The sequence below is a fragment of the Lottia gigantea genome (assembly GCF_000327385.1).
Source record: "Lottia gigantea unplaced genomic scaffold LOTGIsca_8, whole genome shotgun sequence".
NCBI lineage: Eukaryota > Metazoa > Mollusca > Gastropoda > Lottiidae > Lottia > Lottia gigantea.
Genome location: NW_008710662.1, coordinates 4456148 through 4464323, shown reverse-complemented (window position 1 = coordinate 4464323; position 8176 = coordinate 4456148).

Here is an 8176-nt window from a genome sequence, read left to right as displayed (position 1 = left end):
TTTAATCCAAAAATTCGAACTGAAACACCCCTATTAGGCTAATGTTGAGCAGCTATAAGTCGTGTTTGTCGACATCAAGATTACTATTAACCCCGTTTTGCCACTTTTAGACTAGAATAAATATTAAGATAAATGAATATTCTTTAGGTTCCACTAGGTGTAGTATCTCGGAATTTCTGCTTTTAATCCGAAAATTCGACCTGAAACACCCCTATCAGGCTAATGTTAAGCAGCTATAAGTCATGTTTGTCGACATCAAAAGTACCATTAACCTAATTTTGCCACTTTTAGACTAGGATAAATATTAAGATAAATGAATATTCTTTAGATTCTACTAAGTGTAGTAGCTCGGAATTTCTGCTTTAAATCCGAAAATTCGAACTGAAACACCCCTATTAGGCTAATGTTAAGCAGCTATAAGTCACCTTTGTCGACTTCAAAAATACTATTAACCTCGTTTTGCCACTTTTAGACTAGGATAAATATTAAGATAAATGAATATTCTTTAGATTCTACTAAATGTAGTGGCTCGAAATTTCTGCTTTTAATCCGAAAACTCAACCTGGAACACCCCTATTAGAATAATGTTAAGCAGCTATAAGTCACCTTTGTCGACATCAAAATTACTACTAACCCCGTTTTGCCACTTTTAGACTAGGATAAATATTAAGATAAATGAACATTCTTTAGGTTCCACTAGGTGTAACATCTCGGAGTTTCTGCTTTTAATCCGAAAATTCGACATGAAACACCCCTATTAGGCTAATGTTAAGCAGCTATAAGTCATGTTTGTCGACATCAAAAGCACCATTAACCCCGTTTTGCCACTTTTAGACTAGGATAAATATTAAGATAAATGAATATTCTTTAGATTCTACTAAGTGTAGTGGCTCGGAATTGCTGCTTTTAATCCGAAAACTCGACATGAAACACCGCTATTATTAATGTTAATCAGCTATAAGTCACCTTTGTCGACTTCAAAAATACTAATAACCTCGTTTTGCCACTTTTAGACTAGTATAAATATTAAGATAAATGAATATTCTTTAGATTCTACTAAGTGTAGTGGCTCGGAATTTCTGCTTTTAATCCGAAAATTCGACCTGAAACACCCCTATTAGGCTAATGTTAAGCAGCTATAAGTCACCTTTGTCGACTTCAAAAATACTATTAACCTCGTTTTGCCACTTTTAGACTAGGATAAATATTAAGATAAATGAATATTCTTTAGATTCTACTAAGTGTAGTAGCTCGGAATTTCTGCTTTTAATCCAAAAATTCGAACTGAAACACCCCTATTAGGCTAATGTTGAGCAGCTATAAGTCGTGTTTGTCGACATCAAGATTACTATTAACCCCGTTTTGCCACTTTTAGACTAGAATAAATATTAAGATAAATGAATATTCTTTAGGTTCCACTAGGTGTAGTATCTCGGAATTTCTGCTTTTAATCCGAAAATTCGACCTGAAACACCCCTATCAGGCTAATGTTAAGCAGCTATAAGTCATGTTTGTCGACATCAAAAGTACCATTAACCTAATTTTGCCACTTTTAGACTAGGATAAATATTAAGATAAATGAATATTCTTTAGATTCTACTAAGTGTAGTAGCTCGGAATTTCTGCTTTAAATCCGAAAATTCGAACTGAAACACCCCTATTAGTCTAATGTTAAGCAACTATAAGTCATGTTTGTCGACATCAAAATTACTACTAACCCCGTTTTGCCACTTTTAGACTAGGATAAATATTAAGATAAATGAACATTCTTTAGGTTCCACTAGGTGTAACATCTCGGAATTTCTGCTTTTAATCCGAAAATTTGACCTGAAACACCCCTATTAGGCTAATGTTAAGCAGCTATAAGTCATGTTTGTCGACATCAAAAGTACCATTAACCCCGTTTTGCCACTTTTAGACTTGGATAAATATTAAGACAAATGAATATTCTTTAGATTCTACTAAGTGTATTAGCTCTGAATTTCTGCTTTAAATCCGAAAATTTGAACTGAAACACCCGTATTAGGCTAATGTTAAGCAGCTATAAGTCACCTTTGTCGACTTCAAAAGTACCATATACCCCGTTTTGCCACCTTTAAACTAGGATAAATATTAAGATAAATGAATATTCTTTAGGTTCCACTAGGTGTAAAATCTCGGAATTTCTGCTTTTAATCCGAAAACTCGGCCTGAAATACCCCCATTAAGCTAATTTTCACAAGTTATATATCACATTTGTCGACACCAAACTACTATTAACCTCGTTTTGCCACTTTTAAACTAGAATAAATATTAAGATAAATGAATATTCTTTAGGTTCCACTAGGTGTAGCAACTCAGAATTTCTTCTTTTAATCCGAAAACTCGGCCTGAAATATTCCCATTAAACTCATTTTCACAAGTTATATATCGCATTTGTCGACATGAAACTACTATTAACCCCGTTTTGCCACTTTCAGACTAGAATAAATATTAAGATAGATGAATATTCTTTAGGTTCTACTAAGTGTAGTATCTCAGAATTTTTGCTTTTAATCCGAAAACTCGACCTAAATCACCGCTATTAGGTTAATGTTAAGAAGCTATAAGTCACCTTTGTCGATTTCAAAAATACTTTTAACCTCGTTTTGCCACTTTTATACTAGGATAAATATTACGATAAATGAATATTCTTTAGGTTCCACTAGGTGTAGTATCTCAGAATTTCTGCTTTTAATCCGAAAACTCGGCCCGAAACACCCCTATTAGTGTATTGTTAGTCGACTTTAAAACTACTATTGACCCCGTTTTGCCACTTTTAGACTAGAATAAATATTAAGATAAATGAATATTCTTTAAATTCTACTAAATGTAGTGGCTCCGAATTTCTGATTTTAATCCGAAAACTCGACATGAAACACCGCTATTAGGGTAATGTTAATCAGCTATACGTCACCTTTGTCGACTTCAAAAATACTAATAACCTCGTTTTGCCACTTTTAGACTAGTCTAAATATTAAGATAAATGAATATTCTTTAGATTCTACTAAGTGTAGTGGCTCGGAATTTCTGCTTTTAATCCGAAAACTCAACCTGGAACACCGCTATTAGGGTAATGTTAAGCAGCTATAAATCACCTTTGTCGACTTCAAAAATACTATTAACCTCGTTTTGCCACTTTTAGACTAGGATAAATATTAAGATAAATGAATATTCTTTAGATTCTACTAAATGTAGTGGCTCGGAATTTCTGATTTTAATCCGAAAACTCAACCTGGAACACCGCTATTAGGGTAATGTTAAGCAGCTATATGTCACCTTTGTCGACTTCAAAAATACTAATAACCTCGTTTTGCCACTTTTAGACTAGTCTAAATATTAAGATAAATGAATATTCTTTAGATTCTACTAAGTGTAGTGGCTCGGAATTTCTGCTTTTAATCCGAAAACTCAACCTGGAACACCGCTATTAGGGTAATGTTAAGCAGCTATAAATCACCTTTGTCGACTTCAAAAATACTATTAACCTCGTTTTGCCACTTTTAGACTAGGATAAATATTAAGCTAAATGAATATTCTTTAGATTCTACTAAGTGTAGTGGCTCGTAATTTCTGCTTTTAATCCGAAAACTCAACCTGGAACACCGCTATTAGGGTAATGTTAAGCAGCTATAAGTCACCTTTGTCGACTTCAAAAATACTATTAACCTCGTTTTGCCACTTTTAGACTAGGATAAATATTAAGATAAATGAATATTCTTTAAATTCTACGAAATGTAGTGGCTCCGAATTTCTGATTTTAATCCGAAAACTCGACATGAAACACCGCTATTAGGGTAATGTTAAGCAGCTATAAGTCACCTTTGTCGACTTCAAAAATACTAATAACCTCGTTTTGCCACTTTTAGACTAGTCTAAATAGTAAGATAAATGAATAATCTTTAGATTCTACTAAGTGTAGTGGCTCGGAATTTCTGCTTTTAATCCGAAAACTCAACCTGGAACACCGCTATTAGGGTAATGTTAAGCAGCTATAAGTCACCTTTGTCGACTTCAAAAATACTATTAACCTCGTTTTGCCACTTTTAAACTAGAATAAATATTAAGATAAATGAATATTCTTTAGGTTCCACTAGGTGTAGTTGCTCGGAATTTCTGCTTTTAATCCGAAAATTTCACCAGTATTACCCCAGTGAAGCTAATTTTTACCAGATATATATCATGTTTATCGATATTAAATTATCGAAGAATAAAGTTATTCTGATTTGCTTCTTATGTTGTTATGTTCTTCTTTTTTGTAGGCTGTGTGTTTTGTTAATATGGGTATGGAAGTTGAGAGAGAAGAATTGACTCTTACAAATTTTTTGAAAATATTATTATTATTTCAATGTCGGAATGGACAGGTTTATAATTCCCTTGTATTGATTTATTGGTGTTTGTTTGTTTTTTGTTTTTCATTATTATTGTTATTTTTGTATTATGATACCTACAGTTTTTAATAATATTTCTTTTTAACAAATGTCATTTCAAATAATCGAAGGCAATGCCAGCTTCTAGTCCCTTCAATACACTGGCAGACTGTTTTGTGGGGGCTTGTCAGAACTCAGGGGAGGAGTTATATAAACTATCTATCTATCTGTTACCTAATCTTTTTCATAATTTTGTGAATATAATATTGTTTTGAAAAAAAAGATGAATACATCTGCTGTCGAGGTCGAACTCAATGTGCAGAAAGAGAGAAATCTCCCTAATAACTTGAATTTGATAACCATTAGATTTTTATACGCTCTTATCTCAAAACATGTGTCAGCAAGCAACATATCATTCTGACACATGTTTTAAAACAAAAACGTAATAAAAATCTAATTTTCTAATATGGTTTAAAATAATGTGGGGTACAGTTGGTGATGCAAACAATTTTCTATGGGAAGGTGGGGGGGATGGTGGCGGGGGCTGTTCCCCCCTTGGCGCCTCCACTGCCCATATCTCATCTACGACTCGATCTGCACCAATGATGGTGGGAAACCTTTGCATATTTCCTGCACAAAATCCAAGTATCATCATTCATAACAGAACAACAGGGAGTCTATAGAACTATTTTATATTGTGTGTAAACCTTTTAAATACTTACTGTGGTACATTTTTTTTAAATTGTAAAAAATTGAGCCACTGTCAACAAACTAATTTGAAGACTTCATTATTACATTTACGACAGATTAACGCTACGCTATACATGTTCAGTGTAAAAAGTATTGAAAAAATAGACAACTATTCAATTTTTTATTTATCAGCTTTAACTTATGATATGGAACAGTTTCTGATTTAATAGTTATAGATGCAAATAACAAATGTGAACAAACTCTAGAATCCATGTCCAAAACCCATAATGAAATCTTTTACATCCTTTCAGACGCTTTGCTGTCCAAAACATGCATACACTACGATAATCTATGGTCCATTTTCAAACACTAACCATCATCTAACTGTTACATTCAGAACTAAAAAAGAAAAAAAAATTAAAACGATTTAGTTTCCTGTTCCAGAACAAAAACTATACTCTATTATTTTATTCTTTTTGCTGAGGGCTCATATTTGCGGTATTCGTCAATAAAGTTGCTGCGTTCACAAACTTCAGAAAAAAGTCCATTGCAGTCAAGGTATCAGATGAATACCTCGTTGAATTTCAAAATATTCATTCATCTTCATCGTTCTAGTTTAAAAGTGATAAAACGGTGGTAAGGATAATTTTGATGTCGGATTAAAAGCAGAAATTTCAATATAATAAAACACCAAAAAGAACTCAAAGAATATTCAGTTATCTTAATATTTATCCTAGACTTAAAGTGGCAAAACGGGGTTAATAGTAGTTTTGATGTCGACAAACATGATATATAAAGTGTGAAAATTAGCCTATTGCTGTTTCAGGTCGCGTTTTCAGATTAAAAGGCAGAAATTCCGAGATGTTACACCTAGTGGAACCTAAGGAATATTCATTTATCTTAATATTTATTCTAGTCTAAAAGTGGCAAAACGGGGTCAATAGTAGTTTTAAAGTCGACTAACAATACACTAATAGCGGTGTTTCGGGCCGAGTTTTCGGATTAAAAGCAGAAATTCCGAGATACTACCCCTAGTAGAATCTAACGAAAATTCATTTATCTTAATATTTATCCTATTATAAAAGTGGCAAAACGAGGTTAAAAGTATTTTTGAAATCGACAAAGGTGACTTATAGCTTCTTAACATTACCCTAGTAGCGGTGTTCAAGGTCGAGTTTTCGGATTAAAAGCAGAAATTCCGAGATACTACCCGTAGTAGACTCTAAAGAATATTCATCTATCTTAATATTTATTCTAGTCTGAAAGTGGCAAAACGGGGTTAATAGTAGTTTCCTGTCGACAAATGTGATATATAACTTGTGAAAATTAGCTTAATGGGGGTATTTAAGGTCGAGTTTTCGGATTAAAAGCAGAAATTCCGAGATGTTACACCTAGTAGAATCTAAAGAATATTCATTTATCTTAATATTTATCCTAGTTTAAAAGTGGCAAAACGGGGTTAATAGTATTTTTGAAGTCGACGAAAATGACTTATAGCTGCTTAAAGTAGGCCTTATGGGTGTGTTTCTGGTCGAGTTTTCGGATTAAAAGCAGAAATTCCGAGATGATACACCTAGTGGAAACTAAAGAATATTCATTTATCGTAATATTTATTCTAGTCTGAAAGTGGCAAAACGGGTTTAGTAGTAATTTTGATGTGGACAAACATGACTTATAGCTGATTAACATTAGCCTAATAGGGGTGTTTCAGTTCGAATTTTCGGATTAAAAGCAGAAATTCCGAGCTACTACACTTAATAGAATCTAAAGAATATTCATTTATCTTAATATTTATCCTAGTCTAAAAGTGGCAAAACGAGGTTAATAGTATTTTTGATGTCGACAAACATGACTTATAGCTGCTTAACATTAACCTAATAGGGGTGTTTCAGTTTGTATTTTCGGATTAAAAGCAAAAATTCCGAGCAACTACACTTAGTGGAATCTAAAAAATATTCATTTATCTTAATATTTATCCTAGTCTCAAAGTGGCAAAAGGAGGTTAATAGTATTTTTGAAGTCGACAAAGTTGACTTATAGCTGCTTTACATTACCCTAATAGCGGTGTTCCAGGTTGAGTTTTCGGATTAAAAGCAGAAATTCCGAGCCACTACACTTAGTAGAATCTAAAGAATATTCATTTATCTTAATATTTATTCTAGTCTAAAAGTGGCAAAACGAGGTTATTAGTATTTTTGATGTCGACAAACATGACTTACAGCTGCTTAACATTAGCCTTATGGGGGTGTTTCTGGTCGAATTTTCGGATTAAAAGCAGAAATTCCGAGCTACTACACCTAGTAGAATTTAAAGAATATTCATTTATCTTAATATTTATTCTAGTCTGAAAGTGGCAAAACGAGGTTAATAGTAGTTTGGTTTCGACAAATGTGATATATAACTTGTGAAAATGAGCTTAATGGGGGTATTTCATGTCGAGTTTTCGGATTAAAAGCAGAAATTCCGAGATGTTACACCTAGTGGAACCTAAAGAATATTCATTTATCCTAATTTTTATCCTAGTCTTAAGGTGGCAAAACGGGGTTAATGGTACTTTTGATGTCGACAAACATGACTTATAGCTGCTTAACATTAGCCTAATAGGGGTGTTTCAGTTCGAACTTTCGGATTAAAAGCAGAAATTCCGAGCTACTACACCTAGTAGAATTTAAAGAATGTTCATTAATCTTAATATTTATTCTAGTCTAAAAGTGGCAAAATGGGGTTAGTAGTAATTTTGATGTCCACAAACATGACTTACAGCTGCTTAACATTAGCCTTATAGTGGTGTTTCAGTTTGAATTTTCAGATTAAAAGCAGAAATTCCGAGCTACTACACTTAGTAGAATCTAAAGAATATTCATTTGTTTTTATATTTATCCTAGTCTAAAAGTGGCAAAACGAGGTTAATAGTATTTTTGAAGTCGACAAAGGTGACTTATAGTTGCTTTACATTACCCTAATAGCGGTGTTCCAGATCGAGTTTTCGGATTAAAAGCAGAAATTCCGAGCCACTACACTTAGTAGCATCTAAAGAATATTCATTTATCTTAATATTTATCCTAGTCTAAAAGTGGCAAAACGAGGTTAATAGTATT